At 41.6% G+C, this 20,191-nt stretch overlaps 1 pseudogene; it reads right to left on the reverse strand.

Moving 5' to 3' along the window:
* Positions 1-1,182: 1,182 nt before the first annotated feature.
* LOC100593476 lies at positions 1,183-1,928 on the reverse strand (annotated as a pseudogene).
* Positions 1,929-20,191: the final 18,263 nt, after the last annotated feature.

The raw sequence follows: 20,191 nt of genomic DNA on the forward strand, positions 1-20,191 counted from the left end.
TTATAACACATTGAGCAACTATGACATAAGATGTTTAGTTGTTTTATACCAACAGAGGCTCACTAGTAGTTTTCAGAAAGAATTAGTTTCCCAATGTTTATTCATAAACGTTAGAAATTGTTATAAGTGATAACAAAATTTAACCTGAACAAACATCTTTTCAAATGCCTAGAACCAGAGGGAGCTGAAGACTAGGGCTGATAGTCATACAGTCTCAGAGGGGCCAGAGTTTATTGTTGCTGGTAAATAATGGGCTTGGATTTTTTTTTTTTTGCTGGGTATTGTTTTATTTTATTTTAAAAATAGTTTTAGATTCAAGGGGTATATGTGCAGGTTTGTTACATGGATATTTTGCATAATTTTGAGGTTTGGGCTCTAGTGTACCCATTACCCAAATAGTGAACATTGTACCCAACAGGCCATTTTAAAATTTTTTTCTGTATTTTTATGAGACAGGGTCTCACTCTGTTGCCCAGGCTGGAGTGCAGTGGCATGATCATGGCTGACTGCAGCCTTGACCTCCTGTGCTCAAGTGATCCTCCTACCTCAGCCTCCTGTGTAGCTGGGACTATGGGCATGCACCACCATGCCCAGCTAATTTTTGTATTTTTTGTAGAGATGTGGTTTCACCATGTTTCCCAGGCTGTTCTCAAACTCTTGGGCTCAAGCAGGAGTTGAGCTCAAGAAGGCTCAATCTTCTTGCCTTGGCCTCCCAAAGTGCTAGGATTACAGATGTGAGCCTCGGTGCCCAGCCCAATAGGTAATTTTTAAAACCCTTACCCTCCTCCCATCCCTCCCCCTTTTGGAGTCCTCAATGTCTATTATTTCTGTCTTTATGTCTGTGAGTTTATCTCTTACTTATAAGTCAAAACATGCAGTATTTGATTTTCTGTTTCTGAGTTATTTCATTTGGGATAATGGCCTCCAACTCTTATCTATGATGCTGCAAAGAACATTATTTCATTCTTTTTTATGGCTGCATACTATTCCATGGTGTGTATATCCCATATTTTCTTTATCTTATCATCTGCTGATGGACACTTAGGTTGATTCCATGACATTGCTATTGTGAATAGTGCTGTGATAAACATGAGTGCAGGTATCTTTTTAATTTTTTTTCCATTTGAGAGCAGGTACTGTTTATTAACCAACCAGCTTAGAAAAATAATCATGGTAGACACCTTAGTTCAGTCTTCTAGTAAGCCTGTTGATCTGGTCCTCCCTGTTGCCAGCATCTCCACTTCTACAAAATGGGTGGTTTTTTCTTCATTCTGCCTCGTGGAGAAGATAATTTGAAGGGCCGCAAGAAGTTATTTGCTTCTTTGAAGCATTTTCCAACAGTATAGATCTCATGAATAAGATCCTCCATGCAGATGATGCTATATTTACCAAGAGATCGAGCAATCAAAGTGTTATCTGTCGAAGCAACTTGCTTCTTATTGATTTTGCCATAACCACGCTTGTAAATTAGTTAATTTACTGACTTCAGATTTGGGCACCCCCATGCAATGTATGGCTCTACAATCCTCAGCATGTTAATTGAAGCCTTGTTGAGCTTCACAAAGCTTCCATTGAAGATTTGACGGAGGCGAAGAAGCTGCAACACCTTTCGGACCTTTGGGCTCACACAATTGACACCTCTGATCCTGAAGACAAATGCCAATTTGGGTTCTGCAGGTACATAGAAGTTGCCAGCTTTTCTTGCCATCCTTGGCATTTGAATTTCAGTTCTGTACAACTGCCTACATTCCTTGTGATAGTGCTTTGCTTTTTCATAGATAAGCTTCCTTCTTGCCTTTTGACACCTTTTGGGCAAACTTCTTTCTCAGGTGCTTGATCTTCAGCTCTGCGAAATTCCTTCTCTTTTTCTTAAGGGTTTCTGGCACAGCAGGAACCTTCTTCTTCTTCTTCTCTTCTACACCTTACATGGTTCTAGCCTGAAAAAGAGTGGTATCTTTTTAATATAATAATTTCTTTTCCTTTGGGTAGATGCCCAGTATTGAGATTGCTGGGTCAAATGGTGATTCTATTTTTAGTTCTTCAAGAAATCTCCATACAGTTTTTCACAGAGGTTGTAGTAATTTACTTTCCCACCAACAATGTATAAGCCTTCTGGATTTTAAAGCTCAAATGGATATAGGAGATGAGGTCTTGAGCCCTTGAGTGGCAGGAAATTGGAATGCAGATCACTGAAAAAATCTGGGGCATTGAATATCTACACCTTTGGAGAAATGGATAGATAGAAAAAAGCCCACTCACTGGCAGATATACTATAGTGAGATTTATCTGTCTTCTCTTGAGTTCCGAGTGGGGAATAAATTTCCCCTTGAGAATGCATAACAATATTCATTCACAACACATTTTTTTGCACAAGTTTGAGATTCTAATTTATTCTACTTGCATGATCTTGGGAGCCATTGAGCTGAAAAATGAATATGGCACTGGTTCTAGGCAAATAATATCCTTGGAATGGCCACAGAAGCAAATACAAAACTACCCTGGAGAGCTGGATAGACCCTTAACTCAGGCTGCTTGGTATTTGCACAGATAGAGCTCTACTAGAATTGAACTCAAAAACCAAAATTACAAAACGCACAAGGAAACCATCTGCCATATCTAAGAGCCACTAGGCAAAAGAGACAGCAGGATTGGTGCCCCAAGAGCTTCCAGTAACAGAGCTATTAGTGGAGACCATGAAATGAGTATACTAAGAAAATCATCAAGGTTATCATAGAAGAAAGTGATAATATCGGGAAAAAATGAAGCAGTAGAGCCAAAGGGACCTTGAAATGAAAAATGCTTCGTTGAAATTAAAGCTCAGTGGGCAGAGTAAAGAGTGAATTGGCCACAGTGGTGAGAACAGGACTGGACAGAAATGCTTGCAATCAGTAGATGCTCCTAAATTTCTAGCAATCTCTCTTTGGGAAACATTGAGGTGTTAGTTTCTTGGGAGGCGAAGAGGGTTTAGAAGCATCTATGTTCATTTTTAGGTCAGCAAATAAATTTTTAAAAAATTAATAGACTTTATTTTTTAGAGCAGTTTTGAGTTCACAGGAAAATTGAGGGAAATATACAGAGAGTTCCCATATCCCTCCATCTCTACACATGCACAACCTCTCCCACTATGGACTTGTGGCACCAGAGTGGTACATTTGTTACAACTGATGAACCTACATGGACACATCATTATCACTTAAAATCTACAGTTTACATTAGGATTCACTTTTGATGTTGTACATTATGTGGGTTTTGACAAATACATAATGATGTGTATCCATTAGGGTACCCTACAGAATAGTCTTATTGCCCTAAAAATCCTCTGTGTTCTGTTTATTCATCCTTCTCCTCCCTTAACTCCTGGCAGCCATTGATCTTTTTACTGTCTTCATAGTTTTGCCATTTTCAAATGTCATATTTTTGGAATCAAAAATTTTCTGACTGGCTTCTTTCACTTAGAAATATTTAAGCTTCCTCCATGTCTGCCATAGCTTGATAGCTCATTTCTTTCTTTTTTTAAATTTTACTTTAAGTTCCAGGATACATATGCAGAACTTCCAGGTTTGTTACATAAGTATATGTGTGCCATGGTGGTTTACTGTACCTATCTACCTGTCGAAGGTCCCTCAGACTCTTAGGTAATCTTGTTCTAGCCTCTGCAATTTACAAAGGAAAGGGGCACTTTCTATTCTTCTATTTGCTGTACTCCTTTGTGGATTACTTCCAACAGAGGTCAGGGTTTTCTACTATTAAATATCTAAAGAGCTTAATGGGTGATATACAGTCAAAGAAGCATTCCAAAGCCCAATTTATCAGCTAACCAGAGGCAGCTAATGGAAGTCTCCATCCACCAGTAAACTTGATGCAGTGAGAAGGTGGTAGGTGGAGCTGAAAGAGAGAGGAAGAGGGTAAAATTTATTTGGCTTGAACAGGGCTCACCTACAATGGTGTAACTAGTAAGACAGGTTCCCCGATGCAAAGCGTAATTGGTCCCTCTTGCATGTAACCAATAGAGCACCCCTCCTTTTCTAGCTGGGAAAGTGGGTTTAGCTAAGAAAGGATGAAGTTTCTGGATGGAGGGAGTGGGGAGAAAGTGAATTTTTCTTTTTTGGTGGTGTAAATTTGCCAAAGAAAACACTGCAGACCTCACAGTGTTATAAATCTGAGCAAGGTTACCTGTACTACCCTAAGATTTTCTTACCTCCCTCTCCTCCCTACTTCCTCCCCTTTTCCCATCCCACCTCCAGCTGTTTCCCTGGCAGTCTGTGTGCAGTGGTGGTGGCAAGTGTTGCTACTGTCTGGAGACATCTGCTGAATGTCTCACCTTTGATGGCTCTTCTTATCTTTGACTTCCTCAGATGACCTCTTGCCTTGGACACAGGTGTGCTGGTCACACACAGCCCAGGAGCCTTGCTGAAGTGGATCATGTACATTACCTTAGAACCACCATTGCCCTTCAACGTTCTCTTTACAGGGGATAGAAGAAACTATTTTTATTTCTTCAAGGCAACATGGTTCCTGAAGCGATACTGCTCTTAGGTTCTGGATAGACTGCTATAGCAATGTTTCCTTGTCTACTAGGAACAAAAGGTGGGGCACAGGGTCCAGGAGAGGAGCATAAGAAAACTTTGATATCTACCAGGTAAGGCTCTACAATGGAAGCATAGGATTTCAGGATTTTTACAATGACTGCTTTAAGTTCTCTCATTTTACAGATTAGAAATGAAAATAAATGACTTAGTTGTTCAAGGTCACGGAGCTAGTGGCAGAGCCAGAACCTGATCCTAGGTCTTTTGATGGGAACTCCTTTGTTTTAATGATAGATCATGTATGACTTGCCTCTTGAAACCCTAGATTCAATGCTGCATGATGGCTGCCAGAAAAATGCCAGTCCTTCTGGGTGAGTTGAATAGAGAGGGGAGATGGTAACCACTTATCCAATATCTATTTTCCCTTCTTTATTATTAACAAAACTCCAGCTAAAAGATGATGATGCATCCACTAAGAAACTACATTTACCAGTTTTTTTTTTTTTTTTTTTTTTTCAGATGGGATGACCATGTGACACAGTTCTGGGTAATGATATGTAGGTGACGTTACTGGGTGGAATTGCTGAGAAGGTTCCCTTACAGCAGGGAAGAACCAGCTAATATGCCATTTCTCTTTAACCCTCGTCTTTTTGCCTAGAGTTTGGATGGCATATTAGAGGTAGAATAATCTTCCAGTCACCATTAGGTTAAGAGAATTGCAAGGGTTTGGCTTGAGCTTGAGCCAAAGCTCACACAATTCTCTTAGTCTAATGGTGACTGGAAGACAAAATGGTACTCAGAGCTGCTGAACTAATATCAGCAACTGCCTACTTTCCGAGTTGATTAAGCTGCTATAAATTGAGCTTCCTGTTGTTTGTCAAACATATTCCTCTGATAGAGCAAAAAAAGTGTGTACATATACCTTTGTTCCTCCCAATAGCCTTTTACATTATTAAGTAGTATTACTTGTGTTAGTAAACTGATTATTAGAGAGTGAGCTTGTTTACATTACCAGAGGATTTTCCCTATTACCAAAAGATTACAGGGATCACACAAAAGATCTTTCAGTTGCATCTTTTTAAGTGTTTGTTTATTGGTCATTTCATATTAACAGAGAAAAAACTAAAAGCAGAGTTGTTTCATGCTATTGCTCATTCACGATCAATCAGAAACAACAATAAAACAAATCTGAAAGTATAATGATCAAAAGAAGACATTCATATTACTAGTTAATTTTTTTTAGAAACCAGGCAGAAAACTCAAATGTTATGTGCCCTGGTTCAATGCCAGACATCTGGCTACCCTAGTACAGTAGACTTGAATACATTTATTTCTCAACATGCGTCATTCTTTCTATAAAACCTACTCCAAGAATTTTCTCCCTATTTCTATTAAAAGCTCCTCTATCTTCCTGGACATCCAATTTGAAATTGCCATTGTCCTTTCTCCCCCCTCTGCAATATTCAATCAGTTTTCAAATCTTGGGTGGGTTGGGAACATGGAGAGAAGGATCCAAAAATGGATTTATCCGGTTGTTCTCTGTAACCTCAATTTCATATGCTCTTTGGTGTGACCACTCATTAGCTGCTTGCATGGGAAATATCAATTTGTATGATGGTGACATTTGAGGCTTATGTGATTGCTTTGATCTATTAGTTTTGGAGACCAAACACCCCAATTACAGCCAACAGAACACTTTTAATTGGGACACAGAGGTAAAAGGACTTTCTGTTGCCATAGTTTCAGAGGCACATATGTGGTCAGCTGCCTAATGCTGGATTTATTTTTAGACATAAGACATGATTGACGGTGAGCTCTGGTGACTCAGGGACATCTGCTGTTCTGATAGGAGTAGAGTGTGGCCCTCAAGCTCAGCTAAAACCAATCTTAGGCAGAGAACATTCTGTAATGGTGCTGCTTTCAATGCATTTAGTTTTCTATCTTTAGGTTCACGTCTGAAGAGGAAATATTAACCTACCAACTAATGAGGACTTTGCCAATAGACTATTGTTCTGAGTGGCAGGGAAAAAAAGAAAAGAAAAGAAAAAAGGCCAGTGGGAATTTCTAAGGAAGTTAGTGACTTCAGCACTGGGATCTAGTGCCTATCGTTGGAGAATCTCATGGAAATGGCCAAGGGTATAAAGGAAGGAGAAATCTGCATAGGACCTGAGAAATGTTTATAGACACATATGCCAGAAACCATAGCCTTTCTGCTAAATACGGATCTAAAGAAGGACTGATTAGATTCATGACTTCTTTTACACTTAAAACCAGTGTGTCTGGGAGGTGAGCAGGAGATATTTTGCCAGAATTCAGACATCTTTCCATTCTGAGGGATGCCAGCTGGAGGCAAGAGTGGGCAGCAGCCAGTCAGAGAGAAATGTCTGGATCTTGCAAGAAGTCCGTTAAGTGTTCTATGCCTGTGTGGTACCTACTTAGACTGTACTTGGCACAGATGTTTCTGCCAAGCAACGCATGGGGGCACTCCCCGTCTGACTCTTGACTGCCACTCTAGCATGGCAAATAAATTTGTAAACACAGAGATTAAACCTCTGCAGTAGTGCCATATAGCTCCAGCTTACTCCCTCGGGCTGCTGGATCTCTGCAATTCTGCAGTTAATTTAAACTGTTCTCTTTCCCCTTCATCAAAATTACACAGGTCACATTCTTTAACTATAATGTTATTAATAAATAAAAGTAGAAATAAAACTGCTACCACTTGAAAATGAAAAACAAAACAAATGCAGAACATTCACCTAAACAATTCTTAGGTCAAGGAGTAATTAAGAAGTACGCTTGGACTTTGAGAGGCCGAGGCAGGTGGATTGCTTGAGGCCAGGAGTTCGAGACCAGCCTGGCCAACATGGCGAAACCCTGTCTGTACTAAAAATACAAAAATTAGTGGGGCGTGATGGTGCACACCTGTAATCCCAGCTACTTGGAAGGCTGAGGCATGACAATTGCTTGAATCCGGGAGGTGGAGGTTGTAGTGAGCTGAGATCGTGCCACTGCACTCAGCCTGGATGACAGGGCAAGACTCTGTCTTAGAAAAAAAAAAGTACACTTGGAGTCTAGTTAGACAATAATGGCATTGAGGATGCTAGATATCCAGCGTTATAGGATATGACCAAAACTGGACTCAGGGAAAATGCATGACCTTAAATACCTTTATTTTTAAACAAGGCATAAACTGCATACAAAAATTTAATTCAGTAATTAGAAAAACAAATATGCTTAATGTAAAGCAAATAAAGATTATACGACAACTTAAAAAAATAAAGTAATATAATAGACCAAGTGCTAGCAATTCAAATCAAGCAATTCAAATCAAATCAATTTAGAGAAAACATAAGCATACAACACGAGGAATTAGAAAGAGGATAAAACAATAGATATTTAAGGGAAGGATAAAATTCTACTACATGATAACAAATTTGAAAATATCAAAGGAATGGATGATTTTCTGAGCGAATATAAATGATCATAATTGATTCAAGAAGTGGAAAGTATGAATAGCCCATTAACTGGGGAAGGAAATTTAAAAGTCTGTGGTATAGATACAAAGCTTCACCTCAGCTCTTTGAGAGGTATCTGGGTTTCAAAGAAGCCTTTTAAAATGTTGTGTTACTAGAAATTCATGGATAATCCATTGTATGCTTTCATTCGCTGGTCATGTGCAGCCAAATGGAACAGTGTTTTCCTTTGTGTCAACTGTTCACTTATTCCCCTGTTTTCCATTTATTCCAAATTGCCAGGGGTGTGCTGGTTGCAAGATACCCCAAACACTCCAGAGATAGAATTGTGGAGTCGGATCTCATGAATAGGAGAAAATGATGCCACTCTGAAAAGTTGAGTTCTTTTGACTGGCAAAAGATCAACTCATCAAGCCCCCTGCCCCTACGCAAAGACTGTGAATAATCAGATCTCAGTTCTTTAGGATTTTCAGTCATGCTTAATAGGAAGAGGGTACAATGGGGGGCCAGGTCAGCAACTCATTCCTGTAACCCCAGCACTTTGGGAGGCTGAGGCAGGAGGATCACCTGAGCCCAGGAGTTTGAGACCAGGGCATCACAATGAGATCCTGTCTCTACAAAAATAAAAATAATTAGTTGGGCATGGTGGACCCAGCTACTTGGGAAGCTGAGGTGGGTGGACTGGATGAGCCCAGGAGTTTGAGGTTACAAGAAGTTATGATTGTGCCATTGCACTCCAGCCTGGGCAACATAGCAAGACCCTGTCTCAAGAAAGAAAGAAGGAAAGAAAGAAAGAAAGAAAAAGAAAACAAACCATGGGAGCAGTGGAGAGGGTGACTCAGGTTATGATGTGAAAGCTCTGATTGGACCGGGGCCCAACTTCTTGGTCCTATAGGGGAGGGTCCCTTAACACCTTGTCCTGCCTCCATCCCCTGCTATGCACCATGAGTCCAGGTCTGCCTGTCAGGCGTTGCCGAAGAAAGTCTCTGAGTCCTGTGATGTTTATACACCAACCCACGTACCCCACCTCACAGTGGAAGTGAAACTAGATAAACTCTGAGGTGCTTGGGTCCTGAAAGACTTAAAGTTGAAAGTGGAGTTCTCTAGATAACTAAAGAAGGAGGAAAGAGGGAAACTTACAAGTAGTGAGATTCTTTATCGTGAGAAGGAATAGGCCTGTGTGTAATGAATCTGAATGACAGGGGCTACATTTTAGCCCTTTCCTCACCTGTTTCCTCAAGATCTTGAGCAAGTTGTTGGGCCTGTCTAAGTCTTAGTTTTATGTGCAAAACAAGAATCTCCTGTACACTTCAAGATCTGACATTTTCTGATTTTTCTGCAAGTTCTGAAGACAAGTACCCTTGCCTACTATTGACAGGCAAGAGTTGGTGCTCTGTTGTTACATAAAGGCATCTGTTTTCCTCTCTGGTTGGTTCTTAGTTCTGGTCTCCTTTCCCTGCTGATGGATTTCTTGTCTTTCTGCTGGAATCCCCTTCCATTTATTCCTTCTTCAATTCTTCCTTCTTTGTCTCCCAGCTGACAAATGATGGAGAAACAGGCCTGTGGCAGGAATGAGAGCTGGCTGTGCCGGAAGGAGGCTCTGCTCAAATCACTGCAAACTTCTTAAACTGCGTGCCCGTGGAAGTATTGATTCTGATTTTATTTTCTCCTTTTGGTTAGGAATCTTGATGGAACTGCAGGTAGCCGCGATTACCACGGGCTGACTCCTATTAAGTTCCAAACATACTTTCCTGAAATTTCTACTCTGTCAATACTACCTAGTTTCAATGAAAAGAGAAAGGTTACAGATTTTATATATAAAAATGGGTATTGAAAAATTCCTCTGGTCAACTCCAGGTCAGCATCCAATTCACAGCACTTTATGAGAGTGATTCTTTCAGAGAGAGACTTTTTTTTTCAGCCCATGAAGTGACTTTCATGAGCTACGGGGCCAGCTGGGATGACAGCATGAAAACTCTTCTTTGTATAAAAAGCTGATGGGGGTGAGAAGAGGCAGCCAGGTCCGTCTGCGTCTGGCTAGGTTTGGAGGGAGGAAGAGGCTGATAGTGCTGTGGTCCTATGGACACTCAGGTAGGGACTGCCAGATGCCTGGAGGGAATCCACTTGCTATTCCCTCCTGTGTTCTCTTTAAATGCCAGAAGACAACAAGCCTTCATGAAATCCCTCCTAGCTAATGATCACACAAACTTCATTTCATTTCATTTCATTCAATAACTGTTGAGTATATACTAGAAGCCAGGTGAAGAGCATACAGTGGGGATTCATCTGTGTCGGGAAGCTTAATTTTTTTTTTAAATTTTATTTTTCCATAAGTTATTGGGGTACAGGTGGTATTCGGTTACATGAGTAAGTTCCTTAGTGGAGATTTGTGAGAACCTGGTGCACCCGTCACCTGAGCAGTATAAACTGCACCATATTTGTTATTTTTCATCCCTCGCCCCCCTCCCACTCTTCCCTCCAAGTCTCCAAAGTCCATTGTATCATTCTTATGCCTTTAGGAAGCTTAATTTTTACAACAACCTTATGTTAAATATTATTATCTCTAAGACTTGGATTGTTTCCTTGTTACAAAGCTTATAAGAACTTGACTTCTGGAGTAAGATGTGCTAGTCTGGGTCCTTCAAGAAGCAAACACCAAGATGAATTAGGCATGCAAGAATTCATTGGGAAAGATGAATTTCCTGATGAGGGAAAATGGGAAGGGAGACAGAGAAGGCTGGCAGAGGCATCAGACTATGCTGCAGGTTTGGTCCCTGAGAGAGAGAGAGAGGGAAGGAAGCCAGGTAGACAGGAAAGCAGGCAGGAAGGAAAGAAAGAAGAAATGAATGAGGGAAGAACTGCAGAATAGCTTTAAGGAGCCACGCTGATGGAGAATCTAGAGCCAAATTCATCCGTGAGAAGAGCCTCACATCTCCCCAGAATAGCACCCCTGCTGTGCTCTGTCATTGGCCCAGGGCAGCCCCTGGGACATGTGGCTTTACGTGAAAGCAGCGGTAGATTTCAGAGTGCATCAGGGCTGTGGGCCTCTTACTCTGCCAGCATAGAGGACCTGAGAGGCACTGCCACAGTGCCAATCTCTGTTTCGCTGAGGCAGTAGAATAGGGTTTGGAGGCAGAAACATAAGACCGATTCATGCCGATTTCCTAGAACTAAATTGAAAGGAAAACCCCAACTTTCCACACCTCAGTAGCAAAAGGATGAAGCTACTCCCTTTGCAAACCACCCCCTTTTCTGTGCGGGAGATGGAAAATTGAAAGTACCTCTGATTGGTTGCTTTCCACGGGCCAGACTGGTTGGAGGCCAAGTCTTCCTTTGCATAGGAGTGCAACTTTGTAACTTCACTTTAGCCTCTGATTGGTTGCTTTCCATAACCAATTAGACATTTGCATAGGAGTATAACTTTTGTAGCTTCACTTCAGCGTCTGATTGCAGGCCACCACTTCATTTGCATGGGGTGTACACCAAATTGCCGGTGGGAAACCTCTAGTGGGTATTTGGACCCCAGAAGATTCTTTAACTGGAGCCCTTGAGCTGCCACTCGGCCCGCTTCCACCCTGTGGAATGCACTTTCATTTTCAATAAATCTCTGCTTTCTTTATTTCAGTCTTTCCTTGCTCTGTGGTGTGTTTTGTCCAATTGTTTGTTCAAAATGCCAAGAACCTAGACAACTTGCAGTCAAGACCCTCTACAGTAACATTGACATTCACTACCCAGGTGATTGTGGCAAGTTAAGTAATTTCTCTTAGTCTCATTTTCCTCATCTTTAAGATACTTCATCTCTTAATCATGAAATTCAATGAAGGAATGAATGAGATAATGCATCTGAGAAAGATTTGTCCAGTGCTTGGCAATAGTAAGCTCTTGAAATATGCTAATTATTACTAGGTTTTGTTATATTGATGGTTCAAGCTTTAATTTGTTCAAATGAAATGTTTCTTAGATGTAAATATAGAAAACAGGTTAGAGTGGAGCTTTCTAGTCGAATGGCAGTGGAAAGCCCTGTCTGCTGGGCCTCTCCTGCACTGCTACCCTAGCCCTTGGGGCATCTCTGAGGAAACCTGGGAATTAGAGAAACATAAGGAGGAATCACATCATACACACATTTAGTGCAGGTGTATTTTTGAATTTTCAGGTTGATGGATTACTTAAAATGAATAGTTTTATTTCATAATAATGCTTTTTAAAAATTATACCTTAAGTTCCGGGATACATGTGCAGAACGTGCAGGTTTGTTACATAGGTATACGCGTGCCATGGTGGTTTGCTGCACCCATCAACCCATCATCTACATTAGGTATTTCTCCTAATGCTATCCCTCCCCAAGCCCCCTACCCCCTGACAGGCCCTGGTGTGTGATGTTCTCCTTCCTGTGTCCATGTGTTCTCATTGTTCAACTCCCACTTATGAGTGAGAACATGTAGTGTTTGGTTTTCTGTTGCTGTGTTAGTTTGCTGAGAATGATGGTTTCCAGCTTCATCCATGTCCCTGCAAAGGACATGAACTCATCCTTTTTTATGACTGCATAGTATTCCATGGTGTAAATGTGCCACATTTTCCTTATCCATTCTGTCATTGATGGACATTTGGGTTGGTTCCAAGTCTTTGCTATTGTGAATAGTGCTGCAATAAACAAACATGTGCATGTGTTTTTATAGTAGAATGATTTATAATCATTTGGGTATATACCCAGCAATGGGATTGCAGGGTCAAATGGGTATCTCTGGTTCTAGATCCTTGAGGAGTCACCACACTGTCTTCCACAATGGTTGAACTCATTTACACTCTCATCAACAGTGTAAAAGTGTTCATATTTCTCCACATTCTCTCCATTATTGCTTTTTAATTTTTGTTAAAATTATCAAAAAACAATATAGAGTAAAATTGGCTTTTTGAGAGTGTACGGTTCTATGCGTTTTAACATATGCATAGATTTGTTTAACCACCACAACCATGGAAATACAAAAGAGATTCCTCAGTTACCGCTTTATCATTACACCCTCCCCAACTCTTAACCTCTGGTAACTACTTCTCTTTTCTCCATCACTATAATTTGTCTTTCTGGGAATTTCCACTAGAAGGAATCATTCAGCCTTTTGGGACTGGCTTCTTTCGTTCAGCACAATGCCTTCGAGATCCATCTAAGTTGTGTGTATAAATAGTTGGTTCCCTTTATTGCTGAGTAATATTCCAATGTACAGGTATACCACAGTGATGCTTATCCATTTTCCTGCTAAACAAACTTTGGGTTGTTTCCAGTTTAAACAATACCTGGCACATAGTTGGGGGCGATCAATAAATGGGAGCTGGTATTATGGAGGCTAAGAATGAAAGCCCACATTTTAGCACCCTCTATGGGGTTCTTCTATGTCTTCTTTCTTTTTAAACCCCACGGTTTGGTTTTCTACTGCAATTATTTTCCTGCTTATAAGTCACTGAATGGAATGAGTCAAAATTCATTTCCTTTGGGCCTCAGTGGCTAAGGCAGGGAGGCAGCTACCTGCTAATGTCTTTTCTTTGTCAGTTTCTCGCTCTCTGTCTCTCCCCAAGGTCAGATTCCACCCCTGCCCCACCCACCGCAGGTGATAAGCAATGGCTTCAGGACTAAAGTGTATCATTGATTGTGACTAAATGCACACCTAGGACTGTAGCTTGATTCACTTAACTTTCTCTTCCAGACTCTTCTACTTTATATTCTTAAGCCACTCATGGACAGCATGCCCTTTTATCCATCCCAGCTGACATTTTTCAAACATTTTAGCAACTCTGACCTCATTCTTTATTTAGCAACTTCATTATTTCAGTCCCAAGCTGTTAAACATTAATCTTCACTAATATCAACATTATTAGGATTTGTTTGAGTAATGAAGACACAATGCCATTTAAATTGCAACTGGAGCCTGAGGAAAGTAGAGCTGGTTAAATTGAAGGCCTTCCATTCTGTTGAGCCTTCCAGGGGTTTGGTCTGGCTATTCAAAGGCAGTCTGGAGCAGAAGTTGTTGTTGGGTGGTGGGGAGAGCAGAAAGACTCTGTCTAACTGAGGGAGATGAATTTAGAATTTCCAGGGAGCAATTCAAGAGGGTGAGAGTCAGGAGGAATAAAGGAAGGCAAAGCATGAGAGAAGAGCCTACAGGATGGCACTAGGCTTGGAACCGCATGACTAGGTAGCCAGTGAAACATCCCTATAGGTGGATTTTCTCTACTTTCCTGTGATACAGTATTCACACATTATTATGAGGTTAATGATGTGAAATATCAATTGACTACCTTTCCTTCCCTTGGGCTCTAACTGGTTGAGACTAGATACTTGGATTCAAATGTGGTAAGGTCGTTCTCCTAAGAACAAGGCTGTCTGATGTTCAATTTGAAACTGTCCATAGAGTCCTTTTCTATCCCTTCTGTCCCTGGACTTCTTAATAATGTCAAATACACACCCAAATGGCCCCTGAGAATGATTTCACTCTGGAAAACACAAGATCTCTTTCTCATTTCTATGTCTACAGGAAGTGGGGGAGAGAGAGAATCTATGTTGGATGGAGACAAGATGAATACAATGACTTAATTTTACGAAAGCTGGAGTTTGGAGCCAGAGAGGGGCACTCCTCTCCTTGCTCCCACCATTTCTCCCCCAAGAACCCACCTCAAGTTGGGAGAGCTTTATGCTCTGTGGGAGGTGGGATAAAGGGTGTTATGGGATGAATTCTGTCCTTTCAAAATTTATATGTTGAAGTTCTAACTCCCACTACCTTAGACAAAGCCATTAGAGAGGTATTTAAGGTTAAACGGGGTCATAGTGGTGGGGCTATACTCCAGTAACCCTGGTGTCCTTATAAGAAGAAAAAGAGACACCCGGATGCACGTGCACAGAGAAAAGTCCATATGAGGACCCAGCGAGAAGACAGATGTCTGCAAGTCTAGGGGAGAGGCCTCAGGAGAAACCAACCCTGCTGGCACCTTGGTCTTGGACTTCCAGTCTCCAGAACTGTGAGAAATAAATTTCTGTTGGTTAAGCCAACAAGTCTGTGGTATTTTGCTTTGTTTCTAGGCAGCCCTAGAAAATTAGTACCAGGGATTAGGTGATCTCATCTACATCTCAAGGGGCAGGGAGATCTCAGCTGATGTGTGGGATAGCTTTGGTAAGAAATGATGTCTGTGGAAGCAACTTAAATGCCTATCACTGATAGACTGGATAAAGAAAATGTGGTATATATACACCATGGAATACTATGCAGGCATAAAAAGAATGAGATCATGTCCTTTGGAGGGACATGGATGGAGCTGGAAGCTGTTATCCTCAGCAAACTAACACAGGAACAGAAAACTGAACACCGCATGTTCTCACTTATAAGTGGGAACTGAATGATGAGAACACATGGACGCATGGGAGGGAACAACACACACTGGGGCCTGTTGGGGTTGGCAAGGGTGGAGGGAGGGAGAGCATCAGGAGGAATAGCTAATGAATGCTGGGCTTAGTACCTAGGTGATGGGATGATCTGTGCAGCAAATCACCATGGCACACATTTACTGACCTAACAAACCTGCACATCCTGCACATGTATCCCTGAACTTAAAATAAAAGTTGAAGGAGAAAAAAAAACACAAAAACCCCCAAAACAACACTCTACCATCTAAATAAAAAAAAATGATGTCTGCATCCCATCTTATACAGAGCATGACACAGAGGCAGCTGAGGTGTAGGGGCAAAGAATCGAGATACAGAGACAGAAGTCCTGGGTACTTCTGGGACAGATAGGTGACAGCAAAAACAAACGAACAAGACAACAAACAAAAACCAACCAACCAAAAACAACAAAAAACCCACAAAAACCAGAAAAACCCCAAGACCAAAAACCAACCAACCAAACAAAAAAATGCTGTGTTTGGATCCTCGGAGCCTGTGACCTTGGACAATGATCTCTGTGAGCCCCACTTTCTTCCAGCAGCAACAGGATACTTGTGAAACTTGTCACAACTGCTTTACTGGCTTTGTAGACACACAGAGAGTACACAAAAGGTCTTTATTGGAAAGCATGATTGGCTTTTCTTGCCTCATTTATCTTTTACCCAGGATCTAGTGGAACCATTTGGTTGTTGAACCAGGAATAGTGAAAAGCAAAAGACGATTTTTATAAAGATGATGAACTTTAGAAGTACCTCTGTCATCTCTTACAGAAGAAAAAATAAAAGACATCTCCTGAGTGAAGAATGAAAAGCAGCAATCCCTTTTACTTCTAAAATGTGTCAGAAGATACACGGAGTTGTCACTAATAGAGAAAACTCAGTGTTTTTTCTGCTTTCATAAATAACTATGGCTTCTATTGGCAAAAACTTTTCCAAAAAGAAATTTGGAAGAATGTATCAAGATTCTTAAAAATATATTCAGAATCTTTGACACAGTAGCTCCATTTATAAAAATTTATCTTAAGGAAATAATTTAAACTGTAGAAAGCCATATGGTTAAGAGATTTCCTATAACTTTATTTACTATGATACAAATTTGGAAAATCCTAAACACTTAAAGTTGGGAGAACGGCTAAATAAGTCATACATCCACGTAATGGAAGATAATGTAATCATTAAAAAATACATAAAGGTGTATATTTTTAAATGAGAAAGGAAGAAGACAAAATTGGAAGGAAATACAACAAAATGATAGCTGTGTGGTTGGTAGTAGAATTATTTATTTTTATTTAATGCTTTATACTTCTGTTGATACACTTCCATACTGAAACTGCATTAGTTTTATAATCAGAAAAAAATAAAATATGAAGTGAAGGTCAAATAGAAAGATAAGAGCCAGGCACGGTGGCTCATGCCTGTAATCCCAGCACTTTGGGAGGCCGAGGCAGGTGGATCACTTGAGGTCAGGAGTTCAAGACCGGCCTGGTCAACACAACGAAACCCTGTCTCTACTAAAAATACAAAAATTAGCTAGGCGTAGTTGTGTGCACCCGTAGTCCCGGCTACTCGGGAGGCTGAAGCAGGAGAATTGCTTGAATCTGGAAGCAGAGGTTACAGTGAGCCGAGATGGCACCACTGCGCTCCAGCCTGGGCGACAGAGCGAGACTCTGTCTCAAAAAAAAAAAAAAAAAGAAAGAAAGAAAAGGAGGACAGTGTATAAATACTTTCCTCCCCTGTGACATAGAGATAATTCTGCCTACTTGAATATCACACATGAATTGGAAAGTTCAAGTGAAGTATTATATGAAAACATTTGTTCTCATATTCCTCCTTAGCCCATAAGAGAACAGATGATGCTTTTGCCCAGCCAGCAGGGAAGGATTGAAAAGAGACCCTCTAGTTCTCCATCCACCCATTCATTCTTCACCTCTTTCTAATGGAGGGGCAGAGCTAGCCTGACTGGTGAAGCAGGGAAGCCATTGACATTATTTGCCTAGTTTATCTTTTGGTGGGTTCGTGTTTCCTTCTGGCCGCTTACTCAATTGGAGATTCCTAGGCCTGGCTTCACATTAGAATCAGCTGGAGAACTTTAAAAAAATTGACGCCTATGCGCTACCTCCAGATTTCATTGGTCTTAGGTAAGGCATGGGCAGCAGTGTTTTTTGAAGCTCCCAGGTGATTTTAGTGGGTAGTCATGGCTGAGAAACCCTGGATTGATGGAAGCTGACCCTTTGCACGGCTGGTCTTCAGAGAGCGCACATACCAGGTAGGGCCTGCCTGCTGCTTAACCAACCAGGTCTTGGCTTTTTCTATTTATTTATTTATTTGTATTTTTATTTTTTCGAGATGGAGTTTCGCTCCTGTTGCCCAGGCTGGAGTGCAATGGCACAATCTCAGCTCACTGCAACCTCTGCCTCTTGGGTTGAAGCAATTCTCCTGCCTCAGTCTCCCGAGGAGCTGGGATTACAGGCATGTGCCACCACATCTGGCTACTTTTGTATTTTTAGTAGAGGTGGGGGGGGGGGTCTTCCATGTTGGTCAGGCTGGTCTCGAACTCCTGACCTCAGGTGATCCGCCCACCTCGGCCTCCCAAAGTGCTGGGATTACAGGCGTGAGCCACTGCGCCCGGCCCAGGTCTTGGCTCTTTCTGTTCCAGCTTCTTAGCCTGTGAATGCCAGACAGGGGCAGGCCAGTTCTTTCTTAGGGGCTAATTCTCTTCAGTTTGTAAGGCAGAGAGCAGAAAGCACATTTAAGACTTCATTCAAACCGTGTTCTCCAATCTAGTTTTATCATTAATGAGGCCGATTTTATTCTGAGCCTCATTTGATTCCATTCTCTACCAGTTGGAGCCCAGAGAAGAGGAGTGGGAGTGAATTGACAGTTTCTATCTCCAACACCATAATAAAGTGTGACTACTGTATCACCGAGAAAATAGAAAAAGTAGTACAAAGCTCTGCATGGGGAAGCAAGTGAGGACTAGCAAGCTGGGCTTCGGATGGAGCATGTAAGTCTACTAGGTCCAGAAAGTAAAGGAGGGAGGATATTTTAGATAGAGATTAAGAGACATAAGAAAAACCAAAGATCAAAGTGTTTATTTTTCTATTCCCTCTCACGTACTACTCAACACAACATTTCTGACACCAGATTCATGGGGGAGGTTTCCTCACACACCAAGCAAGCAATTTTTCAGTGGACACCAGCTGGGTATCCTCTATTTCAATTCAGTTCCGACACTACCTGGAGACAGTGTCAGATCTCACAGGTTGAGGGTTCAGTCCTGAAAGACTCCTGCCTCCCACCCCAACGTCAGATGCTAATTGCAAGCTCAGGTTGTGACCTGTTTTCTGACCCAGGAGCTATAAATTGTGGTTTCCATGACCCCCTCCTCAGGCTTGATTAAGTTGCCAGGGCAGCTCACAGAACTCAGGGAACACTTTACATATGCTTAGTCGTTTATTATAAGGGATATGACAAAGGTTACAGATGAGTAGCCAGATGGAGCAAGTCATGTGGGAAGGGCTAAGGAACTTCCACGGCCTCTCCACCCTCCTAGAACCTCAATAGGTTCAGCCATCCAGAAGCTTCCTTAACCTAGTCCTTTTACTTTTTTTTTTTTTATACTTTTAAGTTCTAGGGTATATGTGCACAACGTGCAGGTTTGTTACACAGGTATACGTGTGCCACGTTGGTTTGCGGCACCCATCAACTCAACATTTACATTAGGTATTTCTCCTAACGCTATCCCTCCCCCAGCCCCCCACCCCCCCGACAGGCCCCGGTGTGTAATGTTCCCTGTCCTGTGTCCATGTGTTCTCATTGTTCAACCCTTTTAGGTTTTAATGGAGGGTTCATTACATAGGCAAAACTGATCAGATCATTGGCCATTGGTGATCAAGTCAACCTTCAACCCCTCTTTCCTCCTTGGAGGCTGGGTGTTGGCTGAACATTCCAAACCTCAATCACATGGTTGGTTCCCAGCTCCCATCTTGGGCTACCCAGGAGCCCCCCAAGAATTGCCTCATTAGAACAAAAGAGGCTCCTATCACCTAGGAAATCTCAAGGGATTTAGGAGCTCTGTGTCATACACTCCTATCACTCAAGAAATTACAAGGCTTTTAGGATCTCTGTGTCAGGAACTGGGCTCAAAGGCCAAATATTAGAACAAAAGATTCTCCTAGCACCCCTATCTGCAGGGGTTTTAGGAGCTGTGTGCCAGGAAGCAGGGATGAAGACCAAATATATATCGCTGATTTTAAGTTATAATGTCACAGAGAGAAAGTGTGGAGATATAAAAATCCTTAGTGTCCTGAGTTCAGCAGCAAGTCTTGTGATTGAAAGACACAGAGAACGTTTGGGGAATGTCACATGAGACTAGAAATGTATATTGGGGTCTGGAGTGCCATGCTAATGAGTCTGAATTCTGTCCTGAAGAAACTTTATAGCCACGAGAAAAACCTATGCATGGTCATATCTATAGTTCAGTGGCCAATGTTCGATGTGGGTTTTAAACCTGTTTGTTGTATGAACCCCAGATGGGACTGGAACTAGTGTTTTTCATGCGGGATGTCAACTTGAAAATTCTCTTTCGTCTCTTAGCCTCTTTCTTCCCTATGTTTTTTTCTGCAGCGATTTGAGAAGTAAATGAGCCATCACAAGCAGAGCTCCTTGCAAGGCTGACTCCAGGCAAACCTGTTAAGTGGACGTTTCTGTCGGCACCTTCAGTTTTCTCCAGCCTCGTCGCATCTGGTGGGCTCCTTCCACTCCTTCATG

Source organism: Nomascus leucogenys, chromosome 14 (genome assembly GCF_006542625.1).
Source record: "Nomascus leucogenys isolate Asia chromosome 14, Asia_NLE_v1, whole genome shotgun sequence".
Taxonomy (NCBI): Eukaryota; Metazoa; Chordata; class Mammalia; order Primates; family Hylobatidae; genus Nomascus; species Nomascus leucogenys.